Consider the following 16086-nt stretch of genomic DNA (forward strand, 5'->3'; position numbering starts at 1 on the left):
CAATTGCAGAATAGACTTAAGACAGCTGAGATATCTGTTACCATAATGATAAAGGCATCTGTATGTACAAACAATGGGAAAAAAAAGGCAGGAGATACAGTGCAGCCTTTTCAAACAGAAAGACATTGAGTGCATTAAGGGGCGTACAATCACTTCATTTGTATAACCGTGTATATAATTAATTTTTATAAAGTCTGTTCAATCTTTGACTCTTTTTAACAGTGTTACATTTTCAGCAATTCTTTTTGGTGTAGTCATTTTAAATATGAAATTCATTTCTTATTTAATTACGGAAAATTGCCCATTCAACTTCATTGGAATAAGATGAGTGCTCATTTTTAATAATTCCCCCAAACTTTTGGAATAAGAACAGTGGAAGCCTTTTTAAGAGTTAAAATCCTGTCTTCCTGCAATGATGGTTTAAGAATTAAGGGAGGGGATTAAGGGATTAGGGAGGAAGAATCACTCATAGCTTTATTAGCTTCACTCCTTGACAGGCTTTTTTTTAAAATAAATGTCAGGGTGGGATGTTAGCAGTCACAACCTCAAGAAAAGTCCACTGAGTCATCTCAGATCAAAAAGTTAATTCCAGTCTGTTGTAAAATGTTGCACACTGCATTTATTTAATACATCCCCAGATGAACACTTATTCAAAAAGCTTCCAAGCCGACATATTTTCTAGGGGGAAAAAAAAAAGCAACTGAAATCATAAAGAAAGTCTATAAACAGAACCACCATTTTCCCACTATGCACAGGGACCTTAAAAGGGAAAAATATCTTGTCTTGTCTGACTAACACTTTACTTCAATGGGCACATGACAAGGGCTTTCATGAAAGTGCAGTTTCTATTTCACAAGTGCATGACTGTAAGGAAAAGCATCTGTGGTTTAAATAATGCTTAACAGAGTCTTGCAAATCAATAGATTTACTTTCCAGTACAAATGCGCACAAATGGAAATATTTTTTATCATGAAGAAACAATTGATTGGCTTCTCTCATTACTAATTGTGAGCTGTAGTAATACAGAGAAATATGAACAGTAAATGCTGTTTACTCCACAGCAAATGCAAAATTCTATATTTCATCAGAAATAATCCCCTGTGTAGATTGTGTGGAATGAGAGACTAATGGGAGTTCAGCAGAAAAGGATTCATAGATTAAAAGTTGAATATGACCCAGGAGTGCCATGCTGTTTCCACCTTGAAGGCGTATACGACAGCAGGGAATGAATTTAAATTGCAACAAGGGAGGTTCAGGATACACATTAATAAAACCTTCTCTTGACAATGCTAGTGATGGGATGCCTTGGAGAGAACCCAGCACCACAGCAACGGAAGCCTCTGAGACCGCTTTAGACAGCCGCTGTTAGGGATGATACAAGAGCAGTCAGTTCTGCACCAGCATAGGGTTGGGGAGTGTAATGATGTGCATCCTTTCATGAACTCCTCCCCTCAGGGGCAATAAATAAAGTCTCCTTGTTTGCACTTTCAGGGCTCTTCACCTATCACCTTTCAATCGATACTGAAATGTCAGCTCTGATAGACAGACAGCCAACACCCCTGACCTTCACTGCCCATGGATTGTTCTTATGAATAAGTATCCTTTTTAACTTACCCTTATGTTACTTCTCATACATTCAATAAATATTGTCAAATGTTAATCATTAAAAAACTTCTGAGCTGCAATACCAATTTTTTATAGGCAACGTCCCAGCACTCTGAGAGCTTGCAAGTATAATTTATCTTGTTCTCCTCGTCCATCTACTTTGAATTAATATATTTTAATCATGATTTCTCTAGGGACTGTCTTTTTCTTACCTGTTCATACCTTAGTCTTAGTTTACAATATTGTCCTCCTAGTATGATGAAGTGGTGTTCAGGGTTCACTGAAACCAATCTCAAGGAATGATACAACCTGAACTTGCACTTGTAGTATCAAAATATTTTGACAAGATATTTCAATTTTACAAACTCTAGCTGTACAGGTAGACATATCAAATTCTGCCTGTAACAGCAAAAATACCCCTAAACCAAAAAAACACACCAAGGCAAAAATAGCTGATTAATTTCTGAAATGGAATCTAAAAGAAAATACACTGATCACTAAAAATAAGGACAGAAGCATTTTCAGAGATCTATAGCCACACAGACTTCTGGCCTGCCAGGAGTCATCTTCCTGGGAAGAGAGTTGTGAAAAAATCTTACTAAATCAAGTAAAAATATTGACCCTTAGATGAAAGGAGTTCACACATAGTACAGACATGCTAGAGCTTTTAGCAGCCAGATCCTATTCTCACAGAGATGTTTAAACTCTCTGCAGTTGCCTGTGACAGGATTTCACGAGAGACCTGGTCACAGAGAAACGTGACTCGCTTCATGGCCTGTGGGTGGCTATGGACCGAGGGAGGTGGATGTCAAGGAAGCTGCTTGCTTTGCTTGTGGTCCCAGTGAGATTGTTGGACTACTTCCAGCAGCAGGACAGGAACAAGCAACACAAGCTCTGCCAAACCACAAGATCGGAACCAGACTGAGGAAACGGGGCTGTGGCTGGAAGCTGATAGTGAACAGAGAAATATCTGACTGGAAATTGGGAGACAAGAAATGAAAGAAAAGATGGGAGGGAGAGAAGAAAGCAACTACTAGTGTCTCTGTCAGCCAATTTCCCAAGCAGGAGTGAATGGAGGTGCAGCAAGGTCACATTGACCAAAAGAAAGCATTGAGAGATGGGAGGAGAGGAGACAGGCACCAGCTGTACCAGGAGACACAGCAAGAACCAGTGCGTCTGTGAAGGGGGAGTGTCCAAGGAACTTGGAAAAAGCTGGGACCTGCTGGGCAATGGGGACAGAGCAAGGTATAAAAAAGGTAAGAAGACATATATGGCTCAGAATGGGAGAATGGGACTTAGGATATTTTATTCTCTTAAAACAAAAAAGAAAAAATTTAAAATCATTAAAAAAATATGAGTTTACAGAAATCAAGCATTCAAGGGCCAGGAAATGTCTAACCTAAAACTGCCCCTGGAATCGGAGGGTGGCCTCCATCAGTGTATGAGTTATAATATAATCTTGTATGACTAATCTTCAAATTTCCAACATTGCAAGTTAACCGCTTCTGATTTAGCTTTGTGTCACCTTGTGGGAGAGAAACACACTTAAATAAACCAAACACTGCCTGCAAGAAACCAAATCATCCATTCTGTATATTTAATAAAAACAACAGTATTGATAATACACACCTTGTCTTGAATTTGACAGAAAGAAATCTTTGAAACAAAACAAAATAAAAGCAACTCTCTGCCAAGCCACTCTCCATGATATGGCCAAGCCACTCTCATGGCAATCAGAAGTCCCTGGTGACTGGAAGAAAGGCAACATTGTACTCATTTTCAAAAAGGGTAGAAAAGACAACCCTGGGAACTACTGACCTGTCAGCCTCAACTCCGTGCCTGGGAAGATCATGGAACAGATCCTCCTAGAAGCTATGCTAGAGTACATGGAGGAAAAGGAGGTGATTAATGGCAGCCAGCACGGCTTCACCAGGGGCAAATCCTGTATGACCAACTTAGTAGCTTTCTATGATGGGGTAACTGCAGCAGTGGACACAGGTAAACAGACGGATGTGATCTATATAGACTTCTGTAAAGCCTTTGACATGGTCCCCCACAGCATCATTCTCTCTAAACTGGAGACGTATGGATTTGATGGGTGGACAGTATGGTGGATAAAAAACTGGTTGGATGATTGTAGTCAGAGAGTAGTGGTGAATGGCTCAAAGTCCAGGTGGAGATCCGTGACAAGTGGTGTCCCGCAGGTGTCCGTACTAGAACCAGTGCTGTTTAATATCTTCATCAATGATATTGACAGCAAGATCGAGTGCACCCTTAGCAAGTTTGCAGATGACACCAAGCTGAGTGGTGCGGTTGCCATACTGAAAGGATGGGATGTCATCCAGAGGGACCAGAACAGGCTGGAGAAGTGAGCCTGTGAGAACCTCATGAGGTTCAACAAGGCCAAGTGCAAGGTCCTACTCCTGGGTCAGGGCAATCCCCAATTTTAGTACACAATGGGGGATCATGTGATTGAGAGCTGCCCTGCAGAGAAGGACTTGGAGATGCTGGTCAATGAGAAGCTTGACATGAGCCAGCAAAGTGTGCTCGCAGCCCAGAAGGCGAAATGTATCCTGGGCTGCACCAGAAGAAGCATGGCCAGCAGGGCGAGGGAAGTGATTCTGCCCCTCTATTCCTCTCTTATGAGAGCTAATCTGGAGTGTTGTGTCAAGTTCTGGAATCCTCAACATAAGAAGGATACGGAACTGTTGGAACAGGTCCAGTGGAGGTCTACAAAGATGATAAGAGGGTTGGAGCACCTCTGCTGTGAGGACAGGCTGAGAGAGTTGGGCTTCTTCAGCTTGGAGAAGAGAAGGCTCCAAGAAGATCTTACAGCAACCTCCCAGTATCTGAAAGGGGCCTACAAGAAAGCTGGTGAGGGATTATTCAAAAAGACTTGTGATGACAGGACTAAAAGGAATGGCTACAAACAGGAGAGGGTCAGATTTATACTAGACATTAGGAAGAATTTCTTCACCATGAGAGTGGTGAGACACTGGCACAGGTTTCCCAGGAAAGTTGTGTCTGCCCCATCCCTGGAGGTGTTCAAGGCCAAGTCAGATGGGGCCTTTGGCAACCTGTTCTGCTGGGATGTCACAGAATCACAGAATCACTAGGTTGGAAAACACCTACAGGATCATCGAGTCCAACCATTCCTATCAAACCTTAAACCATGCCCCTCAGCACCTCATCCACCCATCTTTTAAACACCCCCAGGTTAGGTGACTCAACCACATCCTTGGGCAGCCTGTTCTAGTGTCCAAAGACGCTTTCAGTGAAAAATTTTTTTCTGATGTCAAGCCTGAACCTCCCCTGGCAGAGCTTGAGGCCATTCCCTCTCATCCTGTGCCCTGTCACTTGGGAGAAGAGGCCAGCACCCTCCTCTCCACAACCTCCTTTCAGGTAGTTGTAGAGAGCAATGAGGTCTTCCCTCAGACTCTTCTTCTCAAGGCTAAACAACCCCAGCTCTCTCAGGCGCCCCTCGTAAGACCTGTTCTCCAGCCCCCTCACCAGCTTTGTTGCTCTTCTCTGGACTCTCTCCAGAGCCTCAAAATCCTTCTTGTGGTGAGGGGCCCAGAACTGAACACAATATTCGAGGAGCGGTCTCACCAGTGCCGAGTACAGAGGCAGAATAACCTCCCTGGACCTGCTGGTCACGCCGTTTCTGATCCAAGCCAAGATGCCATTGGCCTTCTTGGCCACCTGGGCACACTGCTGGCTCATGTTCAGTCGGCTGTCAACCAACACCCCCAGGTCCCTCTCCGCCAGGCAGCTTTCCAGCTGGACTTCTCCTAGTCTGTAGCACTGCATAGGGTTGTTGTGCCCCAAGTACAGGAGCTGGCACTGGGCCTTGTTAAACCTCATGCCATTGGACTCTGCCTAGCGGCCCAGCCTGTTCAGATCCCTTTGCAGAGCCTCCCGACCCTCCAGCAGATCAACACTCCCACCCAGCTTAGTGTCATCCGCAAACTTGTTAAGGGTGCACTCAATGCCTTCATCCAGGTCATTGATAAAGACATTGAACAGGGCTGGACCCAGCACCGAGCCCTGGGGAACCCCACTTGTCACTGGCCTCCAGCTGGATTTCACACCATTTCCCACCACTCTCTGGGCCTGCACATCCAACCAGTTTTCCACCCAGGAGAGTGTGCGCCTGTCCAGGCCAGAGGCTGACAGTTTCCCAAGCAGAATGCTGTGAGAAACTGTGTCAAAGGCTTTACTGGAGTCCAGGAAGACCACATCCACAGCCTTTCCCTCATCCAGCAGCCGAGTCACTTTGTCATAGAAGGCGATCAGGTTAGTTTGGCAAGACCTGCCTTTTGTGAACCCATGTTGACTGGGCCTGATCATCCAGTTCTCTTGCATGTGCTTCATGATAGCACTCAAGATCACCTGCTCCATGACTTTCCCTGGCACTGAGGTCGGACTGACAGGCCTGTAGTTTCCTGGGTCCTCCCTGCGACCCTTCTTGTAGATGGGCACAACATCAGCCAGCCTCCAGTCCAGTGGGACTTCCCCAGTCTTCCAGGACTGTTGGAAGATGATGGAAAGGGGTTTGGCCAGCACATCCGCCAGCTCCCTCAATACTCTTGTATGGATCCCATCCAGCCCCATAGACTTGTGGGTGTCTAGCTGGGCAAGCAAGTCTCTGACCGCCTCCTCATGGATCACGGGAGCTTTGTTCTGCTCCTCTAACTCCTGGGTGTGTACACACAGAGAACAATTTCCTTACTATTAAAAACTGAGGCATGGAAGGGGGCTCAGAACTAGATGATCTTTAACTATTCTTTGATTCTATGATTCTGTGATTCTGTGATTCTATGACTCTAAAGTGAAATTTACTGCAGTGAGACTACATAAAGATAAATGAGTCTATTAATCATATAATCGTAACTGAAATGATTAGAAGTTCTAAAATAAGAGAAATTAGGAAGAACATTCTCATTCAGCACAAATGTAAGAAGGAACAGAATCATAGAATCGTGGAATGGTTTGGGTTCGAAGGGATATTAAAGATCACCTAGTTCCAAACCCCCTGCCATGGGCAGGGACACTTCCTACTAGACCAGGCTGCCCATCCAACCTGGCCTTGAACATCTCCAGGGATGGGGTGTCCACAGATTCCCTGGGCAGCCTGTTTGATTGTCTCACCACCCTCATTGTGAAGAATTTCTTCCTAATGTCTTGTCTAAATATTCCCCACTCCAGTTTCCCTAACCTCAAACACTAGAGTTATGCTCCCTGCTATAGAATGGGCATGATTCCATTTAGTTAAAAGTGTCACACTCTACTTTAATTATCTCCGGAACACAAGGCATTGTAAATACCCACCACACTAAGCATGAGAAAACATTAGCAAAACTCTTCTCAAAATGAGAAGTGAGCACCTTCTCCTTTGTTTTGGGTGTTGGAAAATAAGGAGACAGTCTTGCTGGTTGAGTTCACTGTGCATGTGGTCTCTTTTGTTCTCCTTTGTTTTGGATGTTGGAAAATAAGGAGACAGTCTTTCTGGATGAGTTCACTGTGCATGTGGTCACAAAGAACCAGGATTTGACCCATTCTTGAGTTTCACCTTGGTTATTAATCATGGCTGCAGCAGATCCAATTGCCTTTCAGGGTGAATCAGTGGGCAGCAATGCGTCACACTACCTCACGTGTATGGTAAGAAGGGAAGAGCCAGCTGTAGCACTCTGCTGACCCGAGTTTCTGGCAGGAGATCCTTGTCCACAAAATGTACTTTGGCTATGGTGTTGCCACAAACACAGTAACTTTCTTGAGCCATCAAGCTGTGGTCATGAAGGGGTTATTAAATGACATGACACAGTAAAAAGGGATTAATGAGTGCAAGACTTCCTACTGCTAAGACATATGGGTGGCTGGTTGCAGTGCATTCTGCAGGAAAACATGTTAGATAGTAATTGCTCAAAAAACCCCTTTTCTGCCATTTTAGTCTTGTGCACTGCAGGTTTGTTCCAGTAAAATCTTCACTGTCTGCTAGTGATGTTGTCTTTCAGGAGCTGAGGTGTATTCTCCATCATCAAGCTAATCTACACCTACAGCTGGGGGAGATGTTCTCCTCTGGCAAGTAACTCACACACAAAAAAGTTCATGTTTGTTTTCATGCATTGCTACTTACTTATTTCAACTCCTGCACAAACCCCCAGCCACACATTAGGAATGAAATCAGCTGCTACCATTTCCTACAAGAAGAGATGAGATAAGCCGTATATCCATCTATATCCATCACATAAGACTAACTCAACAGATTAACTGTAAGGTCCAAATCCTGAAAAAAACATTTTAAATAGTCCCAGTATCTTTTTGGCATATCAACAAAGGTGCATGTCAAGTAGATACAGAGCAAGAAATGCTCATAATTCAGCACTGAGAGGAGGATAAATAGAAATATTTAATCTGCGGCCTCAGTCACTCCTTAACTGAGTGGCACGCTAAAACCTCACCTCAGGTGCATCAAAGTAAATTGAAATTAGTGGAACTGTTCCTATTTGTACCAGCCAAAGGGCTGCTCCTGAACAGACAGTGACTTAGAGTGCCTGTCATTACACTGTTTTACAGTCACTATAATATTTCAGTCAAAAGAATTACATCAGTGTAAACTAGGGCAACCTGCAAGATTCGCCATCTCTCTATTAGTTTCCTGTTACGTTTTTTAGCTATAAAGCTTCTGATAAAAATCTCTTCCATGTGACAAAACTGCTCGTGCACACTGTAGAATTTACCGTGGATGGTGGGGATTTGATCTTTTGCAGGAATAATCAGGGAGAGAAAGAACCTGTGATCAGCCTCTAATGATGAAGTGAGACACTCTTTAAACTCAGTTTTGAATAGGTAAATTGCAAAAGAAATCCAAGACTTGATACTAAATTTAATAAATGGAAAAGAACCTAAAACATTTTCAAAAAGGAGAAAAATAAGGAAGTTTAAAGATCAGGCTTCATGTTCTGCAAATCTTTAGCCACTCTCACAAGAACCACAAGAAGGAATGAACCTCTGAGAAAGGCTTCTTGTCAACACTGCTTAACTGTCATCAGCTGGTCGCGTGCCAGCTTCCTAGTGTGGATGCCAGTAATTCATAATGCAAATAACATACAAAGAGGACATAACATCTCTCTGATGTGACAAGTGGTAGTCAGACAATGGGTGACAATATATCTGATGGGAATTAATGTCCTGCAAATGTCCTTATGTTTTAAGCATCATTGCAAATGAATAATAATCTACTGGAATAGCCAAAAGTATTTGTGAGAAGATGTTACGATGTTTAGCACACTTTTTTCTCCTTTTGTCTTGCCTCAGACATTTGGATGGGAAGGGTTGCAAAGTTCCATGGGTTCATCTAAATTCAGACTTCTGCATTTTTATAGTGTCATCAAATAAATACCCGGGAACATTTTCTTCTTCCCAGGTTATGGAAGAAAAGGAATACTACTTTGTTTGACAGCTACTTCAAAGCTGTTAAATAATAACGCATCACTATCCAACTGTCATGGAAAACGTTATCATTACCCTGTTGGCAGAAGAGGGAACTAATGATAGCAGGAGATTAATGAAACAAATTGAATTGGAGGTATATGGGAGCATATGTAGACTGCCATTTGTCAGTGATATCAAAATCCCTACAGCCAGCCCTGGAGTACTCTCCTTGACTTGACAATAAAGGAGAGAGAGAAGTAAATTCAAGCTCGTGGGAAAATATTTACCAGAAGAAAGCTCCAGGAAAAAAGGTCTTTCTTATATCAAAGGGCTTTTAGGTGTGCATAAAACTGAAGCTTCACACATCTTAAATCCTCAAGGCAATTCTTTGCTAAATTGTCACTGCAGATCAAAAGCAACATTCAAATGTTTGGTGATGCATTAAAGACACACTTTCCTTCCATGCATGGCCTTGTTCACTCAAAGACTTATCTCTTTTCTTAAGCCTACCTAATGCATGTGCTTTAGTAGCCCCAAGGACAGAGGATAGTGGTCTAACTACCAATTCTACAACCGGTATTCAGCTCCCTGAAATCACAGAGTACCAGCCCTGATCCCAGCTATACCCACTCAACACTTTGGATTTCTCCAGCACCAACTGGCTGACCTTGAAGGCTAGCTTTCAGCAGTAAGAACACAGTCAAAGGTATTCCAACAACTAAGGCACAAGTTTGGGTTTTGAGAGACAGTTTCGGACCTCACCTCTGCTACGGTCTTTTTTTTTTTTAAATCTTGAAAAAAAATCCTTCACTTCCATAATTATTCCTAAAACAGCCTTGCTAAACTAGACATCTGATTGTTCTGGTTTCCGGAGGCCTTTTAGAATCAGCATCTCTCAGGTGCTGCTGAAGGTATGCTGCATTCCTGTTACTTAGAAAACCCATTTACCTTGAGACTCACTGCTGTCAGGTCTCCAAGGAGCCTGCAAGAAACAGCACCAGGCAGAAGAGGGAGTCAAGCCCTCACTTGCAGGGGCAGATGGGGTATCTTGGTAACTCAGGATCTAATTACACCCTTGTGAACTGCAGTAAGCGCTACATGCAACCTGGATTTGCCCCTAAAGGTACCAACAGTCACCCAAGGGTGAGCCCTAGACAAAACAGTATAGCCAAAAAGCTACATTTGTTTTGAGGCTTCTGTGATCAGCCCCATACGTAGCAGGCTCGCTGCCAAAAATACATTTCCAGTCACTCATCAACAGAATGAGGCTTACAAATTTCACCGATGTCTTATACCACCTAAAAATAAAATAAACATATGATGTATTCAGATACTATAGTAACAGAGGTTATCAAGAACTTGATCTACACTGTACAAGCCAAAATTCTGTCCATTGTCTGTGGGCATATACCATTTACTTTAATTGTGGAGCTCTTGCCCAAATCTTCCCCACAATCCATATTTGCTGGTTGTTACATCCTCAGAAAAGATTGTATTGCTGTTTTCCTTCTCATGTGCTGTATGCAAACTATTTATAGGTTTGTATTTCCTAGTGAAATATTATTCAAGTAAAAGAAGAATAAGTTTTATAAGTCTTATATTTTTTAGTGTGAAAATTACCATTTACTTGGAATAGCAGGACAAAAATTAGCTCTGTTAGAATTCATGCTGCAGCAAAAAATAAAGTAACCTTCAAATACACTACACATTATCCAAATAAGAAGTTCTCCAAACAACAAAATGTTGTCCCTGAGAAACTACAGAAAAGTACCACTGACTGATCACTTTAGAAGGAGGAATTCCTGTAGAAAGCTTGTAAATCAAGGGCACGGTTTCAGCAGAATAAAATTACATGTGTGATGTTAGACTCTCATTGTTCTTCCTGCCCTACTCTGCTTCACTTCCAGGCATTCTACACAACCCATCCTGTTTATTCAGATGAGCTGTGGAGGGTGTGGAAGAGTTATTTTGGGATACTGTCACATACTTTTGTGATATGGGTGGGAAACACAACTCCCTCTCAGGTATTGGATGCTTTAATCTCTTCAAATTCTAACTACTCAGACTTATATCAGTGGAGTTATCTTGTGCTCTGCTTTTAGTCAAGCCATCTTTCTTTTAGGAAACACCAGCAGTATACTCCTAGCTATCCAAAATACCTTTTTTTTGTCACACAGGCCAACTTGGAAATACCTTTGTCTGCCTAAAGTTATTGCTAAATGAAGTGGTATTTTCTGTACATCTTTCAGGAGCAAACAAGACAGCAAGATACACTCAGTTCTTTCAATGTTTTCCTATGTTATGAGAAAGACTGAACAGCTCTGATGCTATTAGTCCATCTTAGACTCAGGTTAATAGACCTTAATCAGCATTAGTTATAAACTCATTCTATAGCACTATGTTACAGGAACAATGTAATCTATTTTGAGAAATATGAGTCTATATTCTCAGAAGCTGCCAGCAAAAAAAAAAAAAAATCAACCAAACAGTTCCTCTTACAAAAACAGCAATAGAAATATGAGCATTTCTTAGTCACTCTAACTGTAGAAAATTTTGTATTCATGAAGAGACTCTGGTGTGACGATTTTAAATATAAAGACACGGTTTTACAGAATTGTCATTTCTTAACATCTTCTGCTGTTATTGATGAGTTACATGCTACACCTTAATAACACAGACTACAAAGAGTCAAATACTTGCTTTCCTCTACCTATACATTCACTAACTTGTACAATTTTAAGTATTATTAATGTAAAGGTTATTTCAGAGATGCTTTTCAGTGTTCAGCTTATCCGACTTCATTTCTACACTTCCTTAAGTGACAGGAAAAGTTATGGCATGAGAAAAACAGCAAGGAAGTTAGACAATCAGCTACATAAAAAATAAAGCAGCAGTAAAGATAGAGAACATATTAATGAAATTCTGTCACATGCTGCCGCCACACATATGATCCAAAGTTATGTATCTTATAAGTAAAGCGCTTAGGTTATATTTGTTAATGGCAACAAAAGTGAAGGGCAGCAAAACAGTTCAAAATCTGAGAAATTCTTTGGGTATCATGGAAGGTTAAATGAGTCATAGCTTGGCTGTGAAACAGGGGCTGATGGTGGTGGGCAAATCTCTTCTGTCGAATATGGGTTTCTTCATCTGACATCTGGTCAACAACGTCACCTGTGTCTCTTCGGTGAAAGAAGCTACAGAAGCAAACAGAAAAAGTCAGAAAACAGGGAGTGCTTTCTCTTGTCAACTTAGGCACTGAGAGAGCTAGCAGGGAAAAGACCATGTGGTGATAATTATATGCAGTCATGCAATTAGCAATTATCTTCACATCACAAATCCATTAGAGGAGGTAATTGAAGGTAAGGTAGACAATGCAGGTTATTACCTTTGCTTACTTTTCAGTGTTATTTGCATTATTTTGCTATAAATAGTTACTGTGTATATGTATACATATGAAACTAAGACTGCAACATCTTCTAGTGTTTAATAATCCATTTCTTCTTCAAAAGGAAAATGAGAGGCAACAAAGGTCTGCAGGGGGAATATTTTCTAATTCATAAGGTCTGAAAAACTTCAAATTACCATTTGCAATATAGGGCATTAACTCATCCTCCCTCCACATATATATTACAATAAATACACTAAATTTCTCTTCCAGCAAATTTGTTTGTAGTAACTTTTAACATAATTGAATGCAATTAGTGTCTGATATTGAGTTACAGCGAGATTGATTGGTTTGATTAGAGTTGGTGAACAGTTTCAAGAGAGGCATTTCATTTGAAAAATACAGCCAATTTTTTCCTCAACAAAGATCTAGAGAATGAACACGCTTTATGGGTTTTATAAGCTCCTTGTTTGCAGTTATGCAGCAGATGGTGTATATTGCAGCATACCAAAGAATGATTAAAGGATTAATCTTGCTGCTGGCAGTTTCAGCTGCTGATGTTCAGTATGGACAACCATACAAGGTGCCTATTTTTATTTGTTGTCCATCACCCAAGATACCTTAGGACCCACTAATGAGAGACTCATGCACTCTTTTGACAGGAGTATCTTCCCACAGGAATAATCAGGTCACTTCATTCAGACTGGCTCATGAACAAAGCTTTGCTGCCAGAAAAGTCCGAAGGTGGAGTGAGGAATTTGAGAAAGAAAAGGTGGATCCTTTGCTTCACTGAAGACCAGGCTTTGCTGGAATAGTAGAAATCCTTGAAGTTGCTCTGCCTCTATGGTTCAGGGAAACACTTCTGCTGGAACCTAGAACCTTCTTCTGCTCAGCCTTATTGAAGGAACTTCTCTACCCCTACTGGGTCTACAGACATGGAAATTACTTCAGAGTTCAAGTCTGGTTTTGTAGCAGTGCTTACCAAGCTGAAGGGGACCTTACTAATATACTAGTAAAAAAAAAAAGCAAGCTGCACCCACATCACTGTGTTGTATCCCAAAGCACCCTCAGTGGTGTTCTACCAGCAGCTGCTATACTGAGCTATTAAAATATTGATATTGATTAGGGACTTTTGTTGAAATGTCTCTCTCTTCAGTCTTAAGGAAAGGCCAAGTGTTATATTCTGCTTGCTGCTATGTGCAGCTTTCAACGCTGTTTGCCAAGTCTGCCTCAGAAAGACTAACGATGTTTACAGTGCTTCATAGACTTTTTGGATACAATATTTAGATAATAATCACATCTAGAATTCAGTACACCCTACTAGACGGCCTTCTCTCAGCAGAAAAAGAAATACCTATGAGTAAAAACAATTGGTAAAGAAATCTAGGGCTTCACGGCCAATTACTCTACATCTTTTAAAATTGCATTTGTAATGTATGTAATTACAATTATACAATTGCACTTTATAACACATATTACAGAATTTCAAAATATATCACAGCAGGTCTCCTGTGATGGAACCTGGAACATTGCTGCAGAACTCCATGCAAGGAGAGATGATTCACATCAATTTTTGACCTATGTGAACTACCAGGCTAGTGAGATACTATGTCCACGGCCACTGTGTGCATGCTCTTATTGGGGAGGCTATGGAAGTGGCATCATGTCTCTCTCTCCTGCACAATCCTCCTAAATATTAGCACTGCCCAATACAGCATGTGTTCACTGAATTAAAGGCTGCAGCAATACTGAATAGTCTCCTTGTCCTATCATAACTCTTTTGCACACTTTCATATAAATCACAACACAAAACCTGTCACCACAGCTTAGATTGGATGCAACTAATACAACATATGATAATACCACAAGGCAAGCCAGGTCCCCAGCCATACATGCTTTAATAAAACCATCACCAAAACTGCCTGTCTCAGCACTGAAACCATCAACAAACTATATATGGAACATACCATTACAGTTAATGCACCTGAAATAAAAAATGAAGGGAAATTGCACTTGAACAGAAAAATGGAGGGACCAGAGATGGATTCAGTAATGGCTAGATGAAGCTGAAATTCCATGACCTATTTCAACCACTAAACTTCTTCAAAGCCCTTGATTAGCTGTATTAGGGAAAAACAGTGATGTGTTAGACAGCTCTCAACATGACTTGCTTTGTTCAACAGTCCTTGTCTGAGAGGTCAACTGACCCACTTGTTCTCCCATCTTTCATTGGAATTGAGGGAGGATTGAGGGACAAGACAAAAAAGCTTTCCCAGAGGTAAGAGTCAAGAGTTGTTTGGGACAGACATAAGCGTATTGGGGAAGGAAACATTCATATATTTCTTTAAGATACGACAAAAACTCTTATTCCTCCTTTTCTCACCTACTGCAATTCCTTCTCAGTTATAATCTATTTTGATTTTTTTTCTGCAGGATTTGACCTAGTAGCCAAGCAGTAAACACCTGCATTCCATCTCTGTCCTCTGAAAAATGTCTTTATTACCCCCGTTAACTCCCTCTCTACTTCCTGAGAAACTTCTGGCATCATTATTTAGGCCCAAAAATGGAGAGCAGAGCTCTGTTAAAACAGAAAAAATAAAAATCAATGCAGAATTCTGTGATGCAAAGCAAGACATGCTATCTCACAGGTACTCAGTTGCCAACCCTAGCCTTTCAAAGGCATGAGAGTGCGTTTACCTATCACATACTGCTCAGTTAACACTTACCTAAGACTTGTGAATGTCAAGAGATCCTCAGTATGCCTATTTCTTTCCACTGATGCAGCAGTTAATGTGATACTGCTCTGTGCCAACAAGGTATTTTGCCACATAGTGCTAAAATTCAAACTGCTGCAAGAAGACTTCAGTGAACTCCAAGTAACGAGGATATTATTACCTTCCCAAGGGTGAAGCAACAATGTTGTCACCTCCTCAGAAGAGGAGGAATGTTTATCATTCATAAGCAACGTTTGAGCTGCTTCAGGGACATCAGTGTATCACAAAAGAACCTCAGCAGAAAGCCTGTCTTTTCTATGAGATGTGCCTCTGAGGCCTCAAGATACGAGACAGCAGGAAGCAAAAAAGACTGAGTGCACAAGCATACATGAGAAACCGAGGGTTTGAGAACTACTAAGGATATATGCTAGCTCACATGGTAACAAGAAAGGATTAACGTCCTTACAGAAACACAGTCAGAAATGCAGTTGCCAAGCAAAAAGTAGGAAGGTCTGTCAAAAGCCGAAGAAGCTCCTGATGTCACTTACCAAGAATTTTGTGGTAACCTAAACTGTTTTGAATTACTTTTACTAAGTGCATATTTTTTATAAGCCAAATACTACAAATTGTTTAGTTTAAATATTTCAAAGTATTTTCTCCCTGGTCACAGATAAAAGATGAAAAAGCACATTGCCAAATGCAATGTTATTAAACCCCTGAAATCTCAGAAGCCTGCTTTATAAATATTCTGTAACCATAGGCAGAGAGCTTCCAAGCCATATGCACCTAGGCCATTACAGAATCACAGAATCGCTTGTGCTGGAAGGGGCTTCTTGAGGTCACCTAGTCCAACCCCCAGCTCAAACGAAGTCAGCTACAGCAAGTTGTCCAGAACTATGTTCACTCAGGCTTTTAACATCTCCAGAGATGGAGACTCCACAGCATCTT

Source organism: Phaenicophaeus curvirostris, chromosome 5 (assembly GCF_032191515.1).
Source record: "Phaenicophaeus curvirostris isolate KB17595 chromosome 5, BPBGC_Pcur_1.0, whole genome shotgun sequence".
NCBI lineage: Eukaryota > Metazoa > Chordata > Aves > Cuculiformes > Cuculidae > Phaenicophaeus > Phaenicophaeus curvirostris.